At 41.0% G+C, this 22,472-nt stretch overlaps 1 protein-coding gene across 13 annotated transcripts in view; it reads left to right on the top strand.

Annotated features, from left to right (window-relative positions):
* tenm1 (teneurin transmembrane protein 1) overlaps positions 1–22,472 on the top strand; it is an 832,896-nt gene that overhangs the window by 101,194 nt on the left and 709,230 nt on the right. For 12 of the 13 annotated variants that reach the window (XR_011342879.1, XR_011342876.1, XR_011342875.1 and 9 more), the window contains exon 1: positions 11,713–11,775. The exons of the other annotated variant lie outside the window; for it this stretch is intronic. The gene's annotated coding sequence lies outside the window, so the exon portion shown is untranslated. Of the gene's footprint in view, positions 1–11,712; positions 11,776–22,472 lie in introns of those variants that run through there. 13 annotated transcript variants of the gene reach the window in all.

Genomic DNA, 22,472 nt, shown 5'->3' with positions numbered 1-22,472 from the left:
GAACAAGGATACCTTACTGCAGCTGTACAGGGCCTTGGTGAGACCCCACCTGGAGTATTGTGTGCAGTATTGGTGACCTTATCTAAGGAAGGATGTTCTTGCAATGGAGGGAGTGCAGAGGCGATTCACCAGGCTGATACCTGGAATGGCAGGAATGACTTAGGAGGAAAGATTGCGCAAATTGGGATTGTACTCGCTGGAGTTTAGAAGATTGAGAGGGGATCTCATAGAGACCTATAAAATTCTGGCAGGACTGGACAGAGTGGATACAGATGGGATGTTTCCAATGATGGGAAAATCCAGAACCCGGGACCATGGTTTGAGGATAATAGGCAAACCATTTAGGACCGAGATGAGGAGGAATTTCTTGACCCAGAGGGTGGTGAATCTGTGGAATTCATTGCCACAGAGGGCAGTAGAGGCAGGTTCATTAAATATATTTAAGAGGGAATTAGATCTATTTCTTCAGTATAAGGGTATTAAAGGTTACGGAGAGAAGGCGGGGACGGGGTACTGAACTTTAAGATCAGCCATGATCTCGTTGAATGGCGGAGCAGGCTCGAAGGGTCGAATGACCTTCTCCTGCTCCTATCTTCTATGTTTCTATGACAAATTTATCCCAAAGATGAAGAAGTGTTCTAAAGAGAAGGTGAGACAATGCACAAGGGAGGTCAAAGCAGCAGGGCTTTGTGCTAGAGCCACTTCTTTTCATGTTATATGTTCATGATTTGGATAATGGATTAAGTAGATTTATGGCCAAATTTGAGGATGGGACAAAGATTGGTGGAAGGGCAGGTAGTGTTGAAAAAAGCACTGAGTCTGCAGAAGGAATTAGACAGTTGAGAGGATTAAGCAAGGAAATGGCAGATGAAGTACAGTGTAGAGAAATATGTGATCATGGACTTTGGTGGAAGGAATAAAGACACTGATTATTTTCTAAATGGGCAACGAGTTCAGAAATCAGAGGTACAGAAGGACTAGGAAGTCTTTGTGCACGACTCTCTAAAGGTCACCTTGCATGTCGAGTCAGTGGTAAGGAAGGCAAGTGGAATGCTAGCATTCATTTCAAGGGAGATGGAATATAAAAGCAGGAATATGATCATGGGGCTTTATAAGGTATTGGTCAGACCATACTTGGAAAAGATGAGAAATTTTGGGCTCCACATCAAAAGAAAAAGGTGTTAGCAGGTGAGAGGGTCCAGAGGAGGTTTACAAGGATGATCCCCAGAGTTAAAGGGTTTTCCTATGAGCTTTTGAAAGCTCTAGGATTTTAATTGCTGGAATTTAGAAGAATGAGAGAGGGATCTTATTGAAATCTATTGAATACTATAAGTCCTGGATGGAGTGGAGGTGGAAAGGATGTTTCCAATAGAGAGGGGAATCTGGGCTCAAGTGAGCACAAGCTCAGAATACAAAGAGCCCATTTAAAACAGAGATGAGGATTTTTTTTACTTAGAGGATGGTGAATTTGTGGAATTCATTGCCATGAATGGTGGTGAATCCAACTCATTGGGGATGTTTAAGGTGGAGGTAAATATGTCTTTGACCAGGAAGGGAATCAAGTTTTACAGGGTGTAGCCGGGCGCGGTGGAGCGCGCCTGTAATCCGGCTTCTTGGAGGCTGAGGCTGTCGGATCGCTTGAGATCAGGAGTTCTAGGCTGCTGCGGCCTGTGTTGAGTGGGTGTCCCTCATTCAGTTAGGCATCGATATGGTGACAGCTGCAGGTCATCACTAACTTGTATAAAGAGGGCCGAATAATCGGCTTAAGCCAGAAAAAAGCCCTGTGCCAACGAGACTGATGGTGTCCGCAGATAGAGCTGTAGTACCTGCTCAATACAGTGAGACTTGGTCTCTTAAAAAAAAAAGTTTTACAGGGTGAAAGCAGGAGAATGGGGTTGAAAAGGATAGCAAATCAGCCAGGATGGAATTGTGGGGTGACTTGATGGGCTGAATAGCCTAACTCTGCTCCTCTATCTCGTGTTCTTGTTGTCTAATTAAGGTTCTGGCTTTCTCCCTATTAATTCTATTGGCGATGATGTAAGAGCAATGCTGGAAATTGCACAGTTTGCATTTTAGAACATTAAGATATCAGGAAGTCAACACAATTTTTAAAAAGTAATTTACACCAATTCAACAGATTTTGTAGGTTCCACAGCTGGGTTCTAGGACCAAACACACTCAAAACTAACCACAATGGAGATATCCATTTTTTATAATCTAGAGACTCAACATTTTTTTTCCATCATTAGTGGTAGAATTGAGCTTTGAGGACTTCAGTTACAGAATTGAGTCATTTATTATATAATGTTACTAAAAATAATTCATATTAAAAAAAAATATTAAGTTCCCTGTGGAAGCAGGAATCCAGCACAAAGCAGAGCCCAGTTGGATTTTAATTTTGATTTCAATGCTTGGAATTTAGGGATGCAATGACAAAGTTAAGAAATCTATTTAAACTTGTTGCTTTAAAGATTGTTGTTGACAGCCACATTCAGATGGATGCTGTATTTGGATCTGAAAAAGAACATTCCATGAAAGGAGTTTTTCTTGTGATAAGGGGAGAAAATTGCACACCAAAATAAGATCTTGACAATGGATTCGTGAAAGGGTGGAGATGGCTGAGTCTTCGACAGAGGGTGAAAATATGAAATAAAATAGAAAATGCTGGACAGACTCATCACACCAAGCAGAATGTGCAGCCAGAAATATAGATTTGTCTCAGATCAATGACCTGTCATCAGAAACTTGGTCAATTCTTGTTAAGAAATGATGGGCTACTGAATCAAAAATAGAATGTGCAGATGGTCTCATCTGTGGAAAGAGAAGCAGTTACAAACTCAACATTGACTGTTTCTTTTCCAATCATTGCTGAGCCTTTCCTACATCTTCAGTGCTTATTTCCGATTTCCAGGATCTGTATATATTTTTTCAGGATGATGTGAACCAGGATTGAATACGAGGACTCGTTTTCAAAGGACCAAGGAATCCAGATCCCACATATGAATGGTTGGCAAGGGCATGGTTTTAAGTATTATTTCAAGATTTTTAAATTTTAGCTTAGGGATACAACACAGTAGCAGGCCCTTCTGACATACATGCCACCCAAGTGCACTAATTAACCTATTGACCCTGAACATTTTTGGAGGGTGGGAGGAAACCAGGGGCCCAGAAAAATGCCACACAGTTGATGGGGAAAATGTACAAGCTCCTTACAGACAGTGTCGGATTTGAAACTGGGTCAATGGCTCGGAAATGGTGTTGCACTGACCGCTACATAACTGTGCTGCCCAATAGCATAATAATTGACGTACGCTTAAGTCTAAGTCATGAGACTCAATTCAGAGTCTCATGGCAGGAGGCAGTTATGCTATTGATGCACCGAGCATAATATTGATGAGATGAATTTGAAGTGTAAAGAAGGGAAACATAGTGTGTTCTGAATTTCTTCAATTAGCATCAATAAAAAGCCCTGCCAAATGCATGCTAGCTGTTATTCCAATCTTTCCCAACCTTTTGAATGAAATCAAAGCATTTTGTCTTATTAAACATAACTCATAAACATAAAATGAAACAAGCAAATGCAAGAATGTTATCAAGAAGTAAAGAAACCCAATGGCTTGCACTACAGGACTTCTGTAAATAGTATTTGTATTCATTTACAGACGTCAAACCATCATCCTTTATGCAGATCAGGCACAGCACATTCAAGAAAAATCAGCAGTGGAGCTTTGCAATCTTTAATATAACATTTTCTGAAACCTAGATAGCCATAAAATTAGAGTTAAGGTTTCAAACAATTATTGTTAAAATTGCTTATTAAGTTCCAAAAATAGTATTTTGGTCCCCATTGTGCCTAACTTTTTAAATTAAATTTAAACTGGTGGGAGTTCAATATGATGACAAGAAATATGGAAAATAAATCGTGTAGAAGGGGAGTAGGATACTGTTGATTGGCTTCAGGGTGAATCAGTGAAGGCCTCCAAGAATCAATACAAAGCAGCAAGTAAACACTGTTCCCGGGTAACGACTGATGTATGTTGCTTGAGGCTAAAGTTTCATAAAACTGAAAATCAGTGTTGTATTTCATTATGCTGCTGGTTTTTTGTTTTGGGCATGGTTCCAGGAAATTCCAAGCCATTTTCAACTTCAAATAGTTATAGCGTAAAGTAAGGGGCGAAAACAGACTGATGGAGGAACTTCATCAGGTCAGGGCAATATGTGTGGATGGAGAGTGATGGTCAGTATCTTCGGTCAAATACCTACAACTTAAAGATTTTGGCGTTCATGTCCAAGGGTCCCTGATGGTGGCACCACAGGCAGATGGGGTGGTAAAGAAGCCACATGGTATTTTAGCCTTCCTTAGCTGATGCAGAAACTATGAGATTATGGCACAACTTTACAAAACATTGGTGAGGTCTCATCTGGGGCATTCTGGGCACTTTTGGTGCCATGGGATAGAAAGGAGAAGGTTCAGGGAAATTCATCAGGATCTTGCCTGAGATAGCATGCCTTGGTTGAGCAGAAACTGGACACACTGGGTTTGATTTACTTGGAGCAGAGATGGCTGAAGAGGACCTGAGAGGGGAAAAACATGATGAGGGACATGGGTTGACAGCAGTAAATTTTTCTGAATGTCCGACATATCTCGAAATCGAGGGCATTCATTTAAGGCGAGGACAAAGAGGTTGAGGGGGGATAAAGGACGATTTTTGTTTGTGTAATGGGTGGTTGAAATTTGCAAAGCGCTGGCTGAGAGTGAGATGGAGGCAGAGGCATTCAGAATAAGGAGTTATTCTCATAAACAAGGCATGAAATTTGGTGTTTTGCCTCAACAGCAACATACATATAATAATCTTACAACATATTGATATAATAATAATAACAGTTCATGAAAAGTAAAGCAGTGTCTTTGGTTCATTGATGATTCAGGAATCTAATGTCAGTGGGGAAGAAGCTGTCCTTGTGCTGCTGAGATTTCGTCTTTAGGCTCCTGAAACTTTTCCATGATGGTAGCAGAGGGAAGAAGGTGTGACCTGGGTGGTGGGGGTCTTTGAGGATGGAGGCTGCTTTTTTTAAGATATTGCCTAATGTCGATGTCCTCGATGGAGTGAAGTCTGGTGCCTGTGATGTCTCAGGTCAAGTTAACCACCCTCTGGAATTCATTCTTGTCCTGAGAGTTGGCATCTCTGTACCAATCAATGATGCAACCAGCCATAATGTTCTTCACAGTAGACCTGTAGGAGTTTATGAGAGTCTTCAGTGACTTACCAAACCTCCTCAGACACCTCACAAAGTATAGCTGCTGGTGACCCTTCTTTGTGATTGCATCAACAAGGAGGTTCCAGGACAGATCCTTGGAGATGTTGGCACCCAGGAATTTGAAGTTCTTGACCCTCTCCACTTCTGAAGCCCCCGATGAGGACTTGGTCGTGATCTTCCGCTTCAAGTCCACAATCATCTCCTTGGTTTTGTTGACATTGAGCGCCAAATTGTTGTCATTACACCATTCAACGTGCTGATCTTTCTCCCTCTTGTACGTTTCCTCGTTGCCGTTTGTGATTCCGCTGACAATTGTGGTGTCATCGGCAAACTTTTAAATGACATTGGAAATGTGCCTGTCCCCACAGTCATGACATTCAATATGCATTCAAGTGAGCTCTTGAATCACCAAGACGACAGACCAAGTGCAGAGGGATACTCGATGTCAGCGTGGATGGGGGAGACTGGAGGGTCTTTTTCTTTGATGCACAATTTCATAAAGAGGTAAAATTCACCAGTCATGGAGGTGCATCTGAGAAATCGGAGATTCAACTAAAAATCCAGCAAAGATCTGGAAGCTGACAATTGAAATTCAATAAAATGCAGGTATTATCACCAAAAAAATGACCTACAGTGAACATTGAAGAAACAAACCCCAGTAAAGTCAAATATGGACGATCAAGTCCCATTTGAAATAGCAATAAATCACTATGAATCATTTATTTCCAAGTTTTAAAAAATTGTGCTAAAATTGTTATATAATCAGGGTCCTCTGTGATCACTTTTGTTCCCAACATGTAAAAGGAGTACTTACTCCTCTACTGTCTACTCTCAAAGGAAAGAGGCTCATTAGCTTTGAAAATAACAGGGCCAAAAGATAGTTTTATAACAATATAGATCAGAAGTCCTTAAACAGAAGTTAGGATTTGGATCACATAGCACCAGATTTTAGGTGTGAGGGAGGGAAAAGAGAACAAATTTCTTCAAGGCCTGTTGAAATACTCCTCTAAGTTGAAACAGAGATAGTTACACACCTTTTAAGTGAAACGGCAATAAATAGAGAGAATAAGCACGATTATTCTCATGGTAAAAAAAAAAACAATGATGGAGAAACTCAACAGGTGAGACAATCGTCCTTTATATAAACAAAGATAAAGATACATAACCAACATTTCAAGCTCAACATCTTCATCAAGTTGATGAAGGGCTCAAGCCCAAATTGTTGGTTATGTATCTTTATCTTTGCTATATAAAGGACATTTTTTGACCTGCTGAGTTTCTCCATCATTATGTTTTTTTTTTACTTCAGTCACGGTGTATGCAGACTTTTGTGTTTTACTGTTTCTATGGTTGTCATTGGAGAGGGGTAGCTCAGTGGTTTTACGTTTGGCCCACACTTGCAAAGCATTATTATCAGAAACAAGATACACTTAACAGCGAACTATCTTTTGTTCTGTGAAATGATTGCATTTCTGTGAAATTTCATATTTTAGGACACCTTCAATTGAAGTTGGTGAATCAGCATTTGGGAAGAGGACAATCTCATTCATATAATGTGTATAACATTCGGGCTTTTCTGCACAGACAAACAAAGAAAGAGAATAGAGCACTTCACCCAGATTCAACATTGGTGCTCAACGTTAGTAAGCTATTCTAGGTTGCTGCATCTGTTAAATTTGCGTAGATTCTGGCCCTGTTGTAAGGCCCTTTAATCTCACCTACATTTTATAGTTGCAAGTAAACCATTAAATTTGTATGAGCCTTCATGTACTCAATATAAGAAGTGAAAGTCATGTAGGGGAATAAACAATATTACTCAGTGAAGAAGTAATATCTGTTTTTATCACACCATGAATCATGGCAAATACCTTTAGATTTTTCTTATGGTATAAACATTCATCAATTGTCTTCAAATAAGCTAAAATAGGAAATACTGGATGTGGCGCTAAGTACTGTATGGACTGGCCCACCCCTGAACCTGTGACTCCTCCCTCCCAGATATCCCTATTAAGACTGTTTTGCCTAAACCCCTCCCTCAGTACCTGCCTTGGAGCCAGGCCAGCAAGCTGAGCTGACACTTTAAGCTGATTAAAGCCTACTAATCACAATTCTCTCTCTGATTGTGGTTGATGGGTTGTACACTGGAAACAAGTAAAAGTTTTGCAACACCCATGAAAAGAGAAACATTGCTCATAATTCAAGGCAGAGATCTTTTATCAGAATTGAAAAAGATGATCAGAAGAAGTTAATTTTATATTGCAGAAAAAGTGGAGAAAAATTCATCACCCAATCTGAATTTGATTACTTGAATATAGAGATTATATTCCAAGCACAGAATATAATGCACTAAATTGAAGAAAGGACCGTTTGTGATCTTGGATGGTGGCCTATTGAGGTTAAAAAAAAGCAAGTGTGGCATCTCCCTTGGTTGCATGGCAGAATATCATGAGAAGGGAAGTGATTGATGGAATTGCAAAAGGAATGGATTTCAGAAAGGAAAGCTGCCTGATCTTGTTGAGGGTTGCAAATATCGCAGGATGATCCACTAAATGTGGGTGCTGGTGGGATGGAAAAAAAAGGACTGGTTAAATTCTTTCCTGTTTGGAAGAAGAGGGAATGGGAACAGAAGTGCAGGAAATAGCTGAGATGTAGTGCTCAAACCACTCTAGTAGATGAGAAGCCATGGTGAAGAAAATAATCCATCTCCAAGGCAATTGGATTGAAAGTCACCCCATAAGGGTGGATATGAAGACACTGGGAGAATGGAAGTGTCAGAACAGGAGGGAGCATTATCTAGAAAACTATGGGAATTTGTTGACTTGTAATGGATGTTTGTCACTAATCTACTCCCTGAAATGGAGACAAAGATAAGTCATAGTGGAAAGGAGGTGTCTGGGATGGTTTTGTTGTTACTAAGAGGAGGAGAAGAGAAGGGGATTTATGGTATAAACATTCATCAATTGTCTTCACTGATACATCAGTGGAAAATGGGTAGTGATTGAAGTGTTTGGGGAGACAAGGAGAGGTTCCTGATGAACTTGAGGTAAAGTAAGTTCATGATATTTGTGATGAAGAGATGGTGACTGGAAGATGAGCCCTTATGATCACCAAAAGTACATAAATGGCAGTTGGGAACAGGAGTGAATGGTGATTAGGAATGACAGAGTGATTAAGTGGTCATCAGAAGGGACTAATGGTGGTCATCTTTTGACAATTCAGGGAGGAGATAGTCATCAGTGGAGGCTCTCCTTGTTGAAAACACTGCTCGACTTTGACCCCAGGAAGAATTCTGATAATTAACCCTTGGACCATTTTAATCGTCTAGTCTACCAGGTTAAAATAATTGAGAAATTAAGGAAAAGAACAAAAAAAAAACATTGCATCAAATCCAAAATATAAGTACATGTGTATTTTAGGATTGAAAAGCCTTCACAGAAGAATGTGAATGATTATTGTGGGCAGAATCTCAATTAAATTAAATACTGAGAGCATTGTTTGATGAAAGCAATTTCATGCAGCTGCTCTGGGCATAAGGAAACATCATATAATTAACATGATTTCTTTGTTAAATAAGCATTCAGATCTGCACAATTAACATGCAGGAAAAAATTATCTCATCATTGCATGGGTTCCAAATAGTTCTGATGCATGAAGAAGTTCAAAGACCATGCACCTGTCGGTGAATAAAATCTGACGCATTTTTTTCCCAATCTCAAATGAAGCTGGAAACATCCAGGAACACATTTTCCAGTCATTTATTTTGCTTCCTTTTTATGACGCCTTCCAGATTAACAAATGTAGACCCTGCTGGGCTGAGAGATTTTAAGGGTGAGAAAGCAAAAACAGGACCTTTCAATCCCCTGTCACCATCCCTTTATTTCTTTGGATGTCATTCTCATTCCCACTATCCACATCCTTGATCAACATTGCCCAACAGTCTTCCACATTCTCATAAGCAGCTCCAGTGGAACAAAAATCAGTCCAGTTCACAAATGCACATAGTTTAATTAAATGCAATAACTTTCATATCCAATTTTTTCAAGATGCACTTCAAAGGAAGACTGCGAACATGGAGATCAACTTGCTACCTGTGAGATTGTTATTGATTCTTATATCATCTACTGAATAAAAAATCACAAGCATTGGGAATGCTGAATATGAATTGCAGTTGTTGAGTCCGGCATACATCTATCTGTAAGCCATATATTTATCTTAGTAATTCAAGATCTTTGTGAACTAGTGATAGTTATTTTGACATGCACAAAAATAATCTAAGACAATAACGATTTATTTATTTGGATTAACTCTTCTTCAGCATCTAAATTGAATCATTTGCAAGCTCTTCTCATGCTGTTGCTTATCTCTGGTGAGCCAAATTCAGTCTTAACCTTGCATGGCAACATTCTCCCCTTGATGGTGTGAGTTTCCTCCAATATTTCCAAAGGCAGCTGGTAATTCAGCACCTTGTGTGCTATTTGTTGGCAGAAGAACTGGGTGGAGAGTGTTTGATGGGCATGAGTTGGAGAATAAGTTGCAGAGAAGCAAAGGCTGGGATTGGACTGATGTGAATGCTCTGAGAGCAAACATTGATTTGAAGGTGGAATGGCATTCATATGAAAAGGAAATGTACATGCATTACACTTAACATTTTGAACCATGGTAGTTGATGTACCATCAAGAATCACAAAAAGCTAATATTGGGAAACTGTCAGCCTTTTATTAGCTAAAGACATGAACTACCTTCAACCTCAATGATCAAATCAATGAGAGTGGGAAAAGTGCAAGGAGCTATGAGTAGATTCAATCTCTGGAGGTATGTCCAACTGGTAGCAGCCAATCATGGCATGACATTGGTTTACCATATTAACCCCTCCTTTTTAAGAAGAGTTCTGTGGGATGAGAAAAAAAGGGGTGAAACAACTGTACAGGTTAAGACTATCGGGGCTCTCTTCTGCCACAGCAAGCAATGTGGCAATGGTTGGTGGTGCCATCATAGCATCCAGAGCAGCTTGTGAATTTGTCTGTTAACAGTTTGTTGTGGGTTGGGACAGATGGTGATGGTGAAGTGTTGAGCTAGTACATCATTGGCGACAAGAGTGGCCTGGGGTTGAGGGTAGTACGCTGCAGGCTCTAGGGCCCCTAAAGTTGAAGTGGGAGGGGTTGTCTGTTGAAAGTCAATGGTGGTAGGGCAGGCCTCTGATGGAACAAGGTCCCATATCGAGACCGTGTCTTTGTGCCCTTCGGGGAAAGCAACATAGGCATACTAGGGATTCATGTAGAGATGGCGGACCATCTCGACCACCGGGTTAGTCTTAGATTGCCTGTCATGCTTCCATAGCTGGACTGGTCCAGGGGAAGTAAGGCAGACGGGCAGCATCGTCTCTGATGTAGACTTCTGAGGGAAAACAAACATCTGTTCATGAGGAGTGTTGTTGCTGGCCGTACATAAAAGTGACTGGATGGAGTGAAGTGCATCTGGGAGGAATTCCTGCCATTGGGAGACCCCGTGATCTCAATGCCAGGAGGACTGTGATGTTCTCCTTTCTACTTGCCCAATACTGCTAGGATTGTAGCTGGTGGACCTGTTATGGCAATGCCCTTGGCCACTTGGTACTGCCACAACTCATCCCTCAAGAATGATGTACTACGGTCACTGTGGATGAAACCAGGGTACCAAAGGGAGTGAAAAAATTCCAGAGGGCCTTGATAACTGTGACCATGATCATATCTGGTGAAGGGGAAAACCAAAGTATTCATCATTGAAGTAGACATTCCAGTTAGAGGAGGGGAGCGATCACTTCAAATCAATGTTGAGACACTCGAAGGGGCAGGTGGCCTTGAGCAGATGCACTTTGTCTGGCTGTTCAAACTGGGGTTTTCTTTCAGCACAGACCTGACAGTTTTTAGTCATAGTCCAGACTTCCTCAGTGGAGTATGGTAAATTCCAAGATTTGATAAAATGGAAAAATCGACTAACTCCGGGGTAGCAAAAGCCATTGTGGAGATCCTTCAGTCTGTCTATTTGAACACAAGCACAAGTTCCCCAGGAAAGAACGTCCAAGGGCTCGTTAAGTTTGCTGGGCTGGTAGAGGATGTCATTGTTGTAAGTATGTAGCTCGATTCTCCGCTGAAGTATCTTATCATTCTTGATTTTCCCCTTCGCTTTTTATTAAACATGAATGCTACTGCTCACTGATCTGTGAGGACTGGGAGATAGTGCCTTTCAGTGGTGTACAGCCACCATGATGGCCTGGAACACCTTCTTGATGGAGGAATGGTGAATTTCAGGGCCTTTGAGGGTTTGTGAAAAGAGGGCAACAGGTCTGCCCACTTGATTGAGTGTGGCAACCAAGGCAAAGTCAGATGCATCTCTGTCCACTTGGAACAGTGTGGATGCAGGCATGGTTGCCTTGGCAATGTCATCTGTGATGACGCCCATTCCAGAATAGTAATATCCACGGTGCTCAAGCAGCTGAGTAGTCACCTGAGTTCTCGAAGTCCATCTCCAGAGTATCTGTAAGTTTAAACGTCCTTTGAAGGTTGAGAACATTTTGCTCCAAAAGCTGTTGCTGTATGTACCCAGAGCAGATATTAGCCATGTACGCACATCTGATTAGGTCGTCTTCATTCTGAGTGGTTGAAACAGCCTCACAGTCACATGCCCTACATGGGATCTGGAGGGCCCATAGTCTCGGGAGTCGTCTCACCATGTTGCTGTTTTATGGTGGCCAGGTGATGCCTGGCGTGGATCTCATTAACCTTCCTGCAATATGGGGCCTTGAGGGTCTCCATAGCTGTGTGGTACAAGCTGACATCACTAATCAATGGGAACACATGGAGCCCAACACGCAAGAGGAGTAGTCTCAGTCATTAAACATCTGTGGTGATGGCATCCGCAGTTACTGCCAAAAAAGTTTCAAAGCAGTTTGAATGTGTTTGGGGTGTTCGGCAACTGGGGGTTGATATCAAGCTTCTCAGATTTCAGGTACTGTTCCATGCTTTTTTTTTGGAAAAATTTAGTTAATAAACTTGATGTATCATCAATAATCTCAAAATTCTGATACTGGGAAACTATCAGGCTTTTATTAACTCAAGATGGGGACTACCATCAACCTCATTGACTGATTGAAGCAATGAGAAAGGGTAACATGCAAGGGGCTGTGGGTAGGATTAGTCTCAGGAGGTGTGTCCAACTGGCGGCAGCCAATCATGGCACAACAGTGGTTTACCACAGTCATCCTCCATTAAATCCTACCACGATCTTTACGTCTTTTACTTGCAGGAAGAATGTCATTTTAAATTAAACCACAGAGTACCTCCGACAACAGCTGCATTTTAGTGCTTGGTGTGTCTCAAGTGGGACTTGAACCCTCAGCTATCTGACAGAAGGCAATGGACGCACAGTTGACATTGATGAAGCTTTGTTTCCAGGATATTCATAATGTCATGACTGTTGCTTTTATCAGAAGGAATATTAATTTGTTTTGCTGTGGTAGAATATAATGAAGCCGATAAGGGTCCTGGATCTGAAACGTGAATGTTGCTACAATTTCCAAACACTCATCGTGAGCTGCTGAATATTTTCTGTATTTTTTGTTTTTATTTTAGATTTCAAGCTTCTGATTTCTTTAATTTTTGCTATTGGTAGAATATTTTCTTCTAACATGTAAAGCTATGGGTTGAGCCAAGATAAGGTATTTTGATGTGTAGAGGATTAAAATGTAGCTGAACTGTGTGAGGGAGCAGGATGATGTGATGGCAAATGTCACCCAAGAAGAAAATCGACAGAACATTGAAATATAATGGGTTTCCTCCATGTGCTCGAGTTTCCTCCTACATTCCCAAGATGTGCAGGTTAGTTGGTTAATTGGTCACACAGATGTAATTGGGAAGCACGACCTCGTGGGCCGGAAATGCCTGTGCTGTATCTCTAAATTTAAGATTTAATAACAGTTTACTTCATAAAAAAAAATGATTGTTCCCTCTTTGCATAAAGTATAAAATTACAACATTGTGAAGAGTAGCATTTAACTTTGGACTTATCTTTTGAAAGGTTATGGGTGTTCTTGTACAATCCCAATGCTTTATATTTAATTCAGTTTTGCTCATTTTAAAATATTTATGGTTGTTTGGTCTATGAGGCAGTAAGAACTAATTTCAAATAACTTTAGATCCCTTTTGGGTGGTGATCAAATTATGGAGTATACTCTTTTGGATTGAAATTTATTCAAGATTCCTTTATTTTCATGTAATACTACAGAACATGTAATATTGCTGAAATTGCCTTCTGTAAGACAGACAAAGATTCACTATTAGTGTCACCTGGTAGTGAGAGAGAAAGAGAAGCAAACGAGAGTCCCTTCACAGTCACTGGGTGTCTATGGACTCTCTTCAGCACTCCTGCAGACTTGGCAGCCTCAGGGACTCCTATTTGATACGTTAGCAACCCAAGCTCCAGCTTCAAACCTCCAACACAATCAGGAAGCCTTCAGCACCTGAGGCTCTTTGTGAGTTCTTCTTGCTGTCCGCACCCTCTTGAATCCTGGGTCCAATACCTGGTTTCCAAAAGTTAATCACTGGCAGCCTGCGGCCCATGTGGGTCCCCCAACTGCAAATCACTTTCAGCCCGTGTGGGTCCAACTTCTGCTGAGCCCTTCACTGGTCTGCTGCCATGGTCACCTTTTCCTTATTGTGTCTCTCATAGGTAACATATAGTGACAAAATAAAAAAATTGGCAACACTATTTAATCTCCATTTCCTCTGTTTCTTCCAATAAATTGTGCATTGCAATTTGCTGTTTTTATATCACTGTTGTTTGGGTTTCAACGTAACTAAAACCATTTACTGGAGATTGTGGTGGAGTAATTTTTATGATCTCGAGTTGCAAGTGGTTTGGAAGTGTTCAGTAAGTGCATTTCAGCCCCAGGAAACAAAATAGCTGAACCAATCTGAAAGGCATGTAATTTGTGGCATTCAGTAATGCGTTTGTGTTGCAACAACAATGTTACTCAACAGTTCCCGCAAAGTGCTTTCACTCTAATCTCATTCACGTACGAGGCCAGATTTTAAAACACTGGCAGGAATACTGAAATAATTGAGTGTTTACATATTTCAGCTTTTCATAAAGCATCTAGCTACAAATTTTGCTGGGTCGATTGATTTTTATTAAATACCACGCAGCAACAACTAAAAGGCAGGTGGATGAATGCTTTGGATGTTTGAATGCTCAGTTGGCTCTTGTAATGAATGGTAAGGTGCATTAGTTTTGGGCTTCCAGGAAGAGTGAAAATGGACAGGTTGTTTATAATGTAGCAATTCTCCAGTCCTCTGATATGGAAAGATAATTGAAAGATCATGAAAAGTTTCTTCCCCTCTTGGTTTCATCTCTCTCATGCTTTAGACTACATTCCATCAGAACTTTTGCATTGCATCATCATTCTCTGTTACAATCCAATTTATTATCGACATGGCTGTGGATAGGTCCAAAATGGAATGGAACAGGTGGAGGAGCATCTGAAATCGATTTACTTACGAATTATGCATTTGGGTTTCTGACCCTTCACCCTGGGATAATGTCACTAAAAATGTCCGAAGTGGGAGAGATGGCCAAAAATGTATTGGCCACATGAACATAGCCAGTAAATGCAAGGGGCAAAGGTTTCAGAAGCACAGTGATGGGTGAGAGCTGCAGATGGCAGAGTTGAATGGAGTTAGGAGCATGTGATAATTTGTAGAGATGCAGGACGAAGCATTTTACGCATGGAAATGAGAGGATTTCAAAGAGGTGGGGAAAGAAGTGTGGGTCATTAATGAGACAAAGAAATGTCAAGGTATGAGTGATCAAGCTCCCAGAATGCGAAGGAAGAAGTATAAGGAACAAGGCATTGACCTATTCTTTTTGAACTTGCTGATGTCCGTCCATGAAACAGTTCTGACTTTCCACTTGGCTTTTTCTAGATCATCATCAAATTAGGTAAGATCATTCCATCCAGTGAATAAGCCCAGAGGCATCTCACAACCTTACCTCTGGTCTCCAAGCCTTTGTTTCTTCCAGAAATGATTACATCAATACATTTCAGGACAACCTCTCCCGTGCCATCCTCATCCACAACTTGGGTGCTTACTTCCTCTTGTGAGCAAGCTCCCATTTTCTCCCAATCTGGTGCTCAATAACTCAAGTTAACCCACACCTTCCCCAAGCTCTAACATTTTCACGTGTTATCATCTATCTGCTTGCTTGGACTTCCTGATTTTAATCGCTCCTGATGTTATGAAATGTCTTCTCCAAACCTCTCTGCCTCCGTATTCCTCTATTCCTCTTTACAATTTATTTTTAAATGGCTGGTCATTTTTAAAAATTATTTGTGACCACATTAATTTTAAACTCTTGTGCCTTGATGCATTTTATTGCATTAAATGTGTTACTGTCAAGAAAATAGTGGATTTTTCATATATTGTTCGTGCCATCCTGCCAAGCTTTGAACCAATATTGTTCTTAATGTGACTGGTTCTGCCTCAATTAAATGCAAATTAGCATTAGAGAAGAGGTACGACAAATAATGTAACATATAGAAAAAGAAACATTGAATTACAAATGATATTAAATGCTTGCAACAGCAGAGAAGCTCTCATTTCATTGCATGAAATTTGTTTGGAAGTAGGCTGAGAGGATCTGAAATTATCTCCACCTTTAGCCACTTCCATCATTCAAGGAATTTGTGATAATCGCATCCATCATTCTGTGCATCTGAAATCATTTGGAATAACTCAAGTCACTAAATGTATTACTTGGGAGAAAATCCATAACATTTTGAATGAGTTAGTATCAGTTTCAGAATCTATGCCCTGCAAATCCCAAATGGCCACAAGATCAACTGTTCCAGTTTCACTGCTGGGCCGTGAGCAAATGCTGTGTAGCATTGAAAGTTGCAGCTCTTTTTGACCTGCATTTTGACATGTGAATCAGTAATGATCTTGGAAAGATGGTACCTTGTTGAAAAGTCTCATGGCACTATTTTCTCATGCATAGGTCTTGCCTTCATTCTTCATTTTTACTGCAGTATCTGCTACGAGATCAACTGGTATGCAGATCGTGTCACTGGAACCAAAAGCAATTGAGTAATACAGATATTTGTAGAAAATATTATTTGGTTCCATCTAGAATTTGCAACTCTGCAGGCACGCCACCTGTGACAAAAGGTACACTTCACGAATGTGATAATACACCCTCCTTGAGGTTAAAGAACACACTCAGTTTTATCATGGCCTTTTTCAGTGAGAAATCAGGTATTGCTTCAGGAGGCATAACTGATCAATTCAGAGCTGAAAGTAGAGAGCACTGGGGAAAATAGTGAATAACAATCATTAGATTAAAAACAAACACATCTTGTGTGCATATATAGACAAGATGTCAAAAATTTTGAGAGCCTTCAAATGATGTCTTTTCTTCACTGCACTGGAGGTAAACGAGAAAATCTGCCAATGCTGAGTTCTGGTGTCGTGCACAAACTGCTGGAGAAACTTTGCAGGTCACACAGCATCCATAGAAATTAAAAGGCAGCTGATGCCTTCTTCAAGAGTGCCGAAAATCAGGCAGATATCTGAATAAGTTTGGGGGAGGAAAAGACAGGTTAATAGGTAAGAGGTGTGGATGCAGGTGGCAGGTTAGAAGAGAAAGAAGCTGAGAAGTGACATGGGAAATACAGCTTTCTGACAGGGAAAGAAGGGAAGCTGGAGGAAGGGAGACAGAGGAATTGGGGAGAGAGAGAGACTAGGGAGGGGGTTAACGGAAATTGGAGAAGTTGATATTGATGCTGTCTGGCTGGAGAGTGCTTTCGTCCAATTTGTGAATGATCTCAACTTGGCAGTACATGCAGCCATGGACAGATATGTTAGTATGACAATGGTGTGTGAAATTCAAGTGGTTGACAAGAGAGTAATCGAGGGCAGAAGTAGTTTCAGGAATCAATTAATATTTTGATGACAGGTGGACCCATGTGGAAGAACATTGCATGATGTCTTTGATCAAACGAAACAAGTTTTGGTGGAGAGATAGAAAGGGCTGGAGGCTCACAGACTGGTTCAGCTTGGCACTAACTAATATTAGAATTTGTTTTTAAAATTAGAAAATGGTGGAAATGTGAGCAAGTTCATTGGCATTTGTGAAAGATTTTTCATCAGAAATACTGCAGCACTAATTTGCTGCCTTTTGATACAAATGGAGCTGCCGGGTTGTTTTCATTTCTGATTGCCAGCTTTGGTATTTTTTTTCTCTTTATATCTCAACACATTGGGCAAAATACAGCTGGATTCATATGCAAATTATCCAAATTAGTTTCTAGACTTTTGCACAACTGCTATTACTTTGGGCCAGACTCTGATTCATGGCCAGTGTAACCTCTTGTTTGCCTAGTGCTCATCTGGTCTCAATGGGGAGCTACACTAGCCTTTTACAGTGCCACAGACCAACTGGAGCCAGTGGTCCATCTGCCATGGTTATCTTATGAAGCGATCAGTCTGTAGTTAAACATCAGGACTAGGACAACATATCCTTCTCCCAACCCCCCCACCCCAACAGTGCCAGTTCACCCTTGTAGTAACCACTGTCAACAACACATTCAAAAAGTTCTGAATGTTTCTGGTGAACAGATAGATGCATGTAAAAACAATTGGAGTAGATTTATGTACGTTAAACATTTTTAAAATAATGAATTTATTTTTAAATTATAAGTATTCAATGGGAATGAATTAAAACATTAATATTAATTAAAATAAAGAGAAAAAAACTTGCCCAGGTTCAAAGTACAGCCACCTCCTCACTTGATCTTTGCCTTGGGGTCCATCCTAAAATCAGAAATAGGCTGACCATGAAACTCTGTTTAGCTCCAGAATTGTCAACTGAAGAGGATTGGATCTGTACGTCACCATTACAAACATGTCAATAAATTCTGCAGATTTAATATTTTATGACAGCATTTAACAGGCTTCTAGATAGACACATAAAGCTGCAGGGAATCAAAGGATATTGTCAGGTGCAAGCAGCAATGTTTTAGTTGAACCAGAAAATAATCCCCAGGAGGACCTCAGTGGGTTGAGTGCCATTAGTGGGAGAAAAAGAATCTCTAATCTTTCAGCTTGGAAACCTTCATTGAGGTTGCATGTACATGGCAGTTAGCTAATATAATGAGGACAAGGTGGGAGGGGTTGGGCAGGAGCCAGTAGGGGATTGATGAACTAAGGAGGGATGAAGGATGATGGCAAGGAGGGGAGGCAGAAGCAGTTGATTGACAGATGCCAGAAAAAGGTAGAGAGAGGCAAGAGGAAAAAAGAGGTCAGGTGGAAGAATAGTAATGGATAGTAATCAGACTCAACAACAACCTCCATCAGAGGTTGCACTTTATTGATTTTTTTTCTCTTTTGTTTACATTTATATTACCATATAACAATTACAGCATGGAAACAGGCCAATTTGGCTCTTCTAGTCCGCACTGATCCAGGTACCCTCCTCTAATCATAACATATATAATAACATATAACAATTACAGCACGGAAACAGGCCATTAGGCCCTTCTAGTCCGCACCGAACCAAACACTCCTCTCTAGTCCCACCTACCTGCACAATGACCATAACCCTCCACCTTCTTCTCATCCATATACCTGTCTAACTTTTTCTTAAATAATAAAATTGACTCTGCCGCCACTATTTCTCCCAGAAGCTCATTCCACACCGCTACCACTCTCTGAGTAAAGAAGTTCCCCCTCATGTTACCTCTAAACCTCTGCCCCTTAACTCTTAACTCATGTCGTCTTGTTTCAATCTCTCCTACTCTTAACGGAAATAGTCTATCCACATCCACTCTGACTATCCCTTTCATAATCTTAAATACCTCTATCAAATCCCCTCTCAACCTCTATCAAATCCCCTCTCAACCTTCTACGCTCCAAAGAATAAAGACCTAATCTGCCCAATCTCTCCCTGCACTCTAGATGCTTAAACCCAGGTAACATTCTGGTAAATCTTCTCTGCACTCTCTCCACTCTGTTTATATCCTTCCTATAATTAGGCGACCAGAACTGCACACAGAACTCTAAATTAGGCCACAGCAACGCCTTATACAATCTCAACATCACTTCCCAACTCCTATATTCCATGGAATGATTGATAAAGGCCAGCATACTAAAAGCCTTCTTCACCACCCTATTCACGTGAGTTTCTACCTTCAGGGAACGATGTACCGTTACTCCTAAATCTTTCTGCTCTTCTGTATTCCTCAATGCTCTCCCATTTACTACATATGTCCTGTTCTGATTCTTCTTACCAAAATGAAGCACCTCACACTTATCAGCATTAAATTCCATCTGCCATTTTTCAGCCCACTTTTCTAAGCAGCCCAAATCCCTCTGCAATCCTTGAAAACCTTCTTCATCATCCACTATTCCACCTATCTTAGTATCGTCTGCATATTTACTAATCCAATTCACCACCCCATCATCTAGATCATTAATGTATATAACGAACAACAATGGGCCCAATACAGATCCCTGAGGCACACCACTGGTCACCGGCCTCCAACCTGACAGACAATTATCCACTACCACTCTCTGGCCTCTCCCTTTCAGCCAATGTTCAATCCATTTGACTATCTCAAAATTTATACCTAAAGACTGCACCTTCCTAGCTAACCTTCCATGTGGTACCTTATCGAAGGCCTTACTGAAGTCCATATAGACAACATCCACCGCGCTACCCTTATCCACATTCCTAGTCACCTCTTCAAAAAATTCAATCAGATTGGTCAAACAGGACCTTCCGCCCACAAATCCGTGTTGAGTGCTCCTGATCAGACCCTGTCTATCCAGATATTTATAAGTACTATCTCTAAGAACTTTCTCCATTAATTTACCTACCACAGACGTCAAACTGACAGGCCGATAATTGCCAGGCTTCCTCCTTGAACCCTTTTTAAATAACGGAACCACATGCGCAATACGCCAATCCTCCGGCACTATCCCCATCTCTAATGACATTTGGAAAATTACCGTCAGAGCCTCTGCTATTTCCTCCTTTACTTCTCTCAATGTCCTGGGGAAGATCCCGTCTGGTCCTGGAGACTTATCCACCTTTATATTCCTCAAAAGCCCTAACACTACATCTTTCGTAATCACTATATTCTCCATATTTACCCAATTTGCTTTTTTTTTATCTCACATATCCCAATATCCTTCTCCTTGGTGAATACCGAAGAAAAGAAACTGTTCAATATCTCCCCCATTTCTCTAGGCTCCACACACAGTTTTCCACTCTGATTCTCTAAGGGACGAATTTTGTCTCTCGCTTTCCTTTTACCATTAACATATTTGTAGAACCCTTTTGGATTAATTTTCACCCTGCTTGCTATAGTCTCCTCGTACCTTCTTTTAGCTTTCCTAATTCCTCTCTTAAGATTCCTCTTACATTCAATGTATTTTTCAAACATCTCCTTAATTCCATGCTTCTTATACCTAATGTACACCTCCCTTTTTCTTCAAACCAAGTTTCCAATATTCCTTGAAAACCACAGCTCTCTCAAACCTTTTTCCCCTCCTTTTAACCTAACAGGAACATAAAGCTTTTGCACTCTCAAAATCTGATCTTTAAAAGATTTCCATCTCTCTACTACATCCTGCCTATAAAACAAATTGTCCTAATGCACACCCTGTAAGTCCTTTCGCATCTCCTCAAATCTAGCTTTTCCCCAATCAAAAACCTCAACCCTTGGCCCTGACTTATCTCTTTCCATAATGACATTGAAGCTGATGGCATTCTGATCACTGGACCCAAAGTGCTCGCCAACACTAACCTCCATCACTTGACCCATCCCATTTGCCAACAGTAGATCTAACACTGCTCCTTCTCTGGTCGGCACCTCTACATATTGTTGTAAAAAAACTATCTTGCACACATTTCACAAACTCTAACCCATCCAGCCCTTTCACAGAATGTGTTTCCCAATCTATATGTGGAAAATTAAAATCTCCTATAATTACAACCCTGTGCTTATCACAAATATCCACTATCTCCCTACAGATTTGCTCCTCTAGGTCTCGGTCCCCTCCGGGTGGTCTATAATACACCCCTACAAGTGTAACCTCTCCTTAGGACGAGCCCTCTAATCTATCCTGCCTAAGCACCGCTGTAATATTCTCCCTGACAAGCAATGCAACACCACCTCCTCTTGCCCCTCCGACTCTATCACACCTAAAGCAACGAAACCCAGAGATATTCAGCTGCCAATCACATCCCTCCTGCAACCATGTCTCACTAATCGCTACCACATCATACTTCCAAGTATCAATCCACACCTTTAGCTCATCCACCTTTTTTACAATACTCCTGGCATTAAAATATATGAATTTCAGAGATTTCCCAATTCTTAATCCCTGTTTTCCCTCATCTTTAATAACAACATTATTTCCTTTTCCTGCCAATTGCCCTTCATCTTCTTCCAGAGCATTTCCTTTCTCTATCACCTGCCCATCCATATTCAAATACTTACTACAAACTTTGTTTGTTTGCAATCTAACCTTCTCCTTACTGCTCTGTACTATTTTGCTCCCTCCCCCCAACCATTCTAGTTTAAAGGATCCTGAGTAGCCCTAGCTAATACCCTTGCCAGGATTCTGGTCCCCCTGGGATTTAAGTGTAACCCGTCCTTACTGTACAGGTCACATCTTCCCCAAAAAATTTCCCAATGATCCAGAAACTTGAAACCCTGCCCCTTACTCCACCCCTTCAGCCACGTGTTAATCCTCCACCTCATTCTATTTCTATTCTCACTGTCACGTGGCACAAGGAGTAATCCAGAGATTACCCCCTTTGCGGTCCTTCTTTTTAACTCCCTACCTAGCTGCCTGTACTTTTTAGGACCTCTTCTCTATTCCTCCCTATGTCATTGGTACCTACATGTACCACGACCTCTGGCTCCTGTCCCTCCCACTTTAGGATATCCGGGACATGAGCAGCAACATCCCGGACCCTGGCACCAGGGAGGCAAACCACCATCCGGTTCTTCTTGCTGCGTCCAAAGAGGCAAACCACCATCCGGTTCTCCTTGCTGCGTCCAAAGAATCCCTTATCTGTCCTCTTAACTATGGGGTCCCCTACCACTATTGCCCTCCTCTTCCTTTCCCTACCTTTCTGAGCTACAGGGGCTGATCCCACTTATCAGCACTCT

This window comes from Narcine bancroftii, chromosome 8 (assembly GCF_036971445.1).
Source record: "Narcine bancroftii isolate sNarBan1 chromosome 8, sNarBan1.hap1, whole genome shotgun sequence".
In the NCBI taxonomy this organism is placed as follows: Eukaryota; Metazoa; Chordata; class Chondrichthyes; order Torpediniformes; family Narcinidae; genus Narcine; species Narcine bancroftii.
Note: the sequence above shows the minus strand (reverse complement) of the source record. Positions and strands in the feature narration are given on the sequence as shown.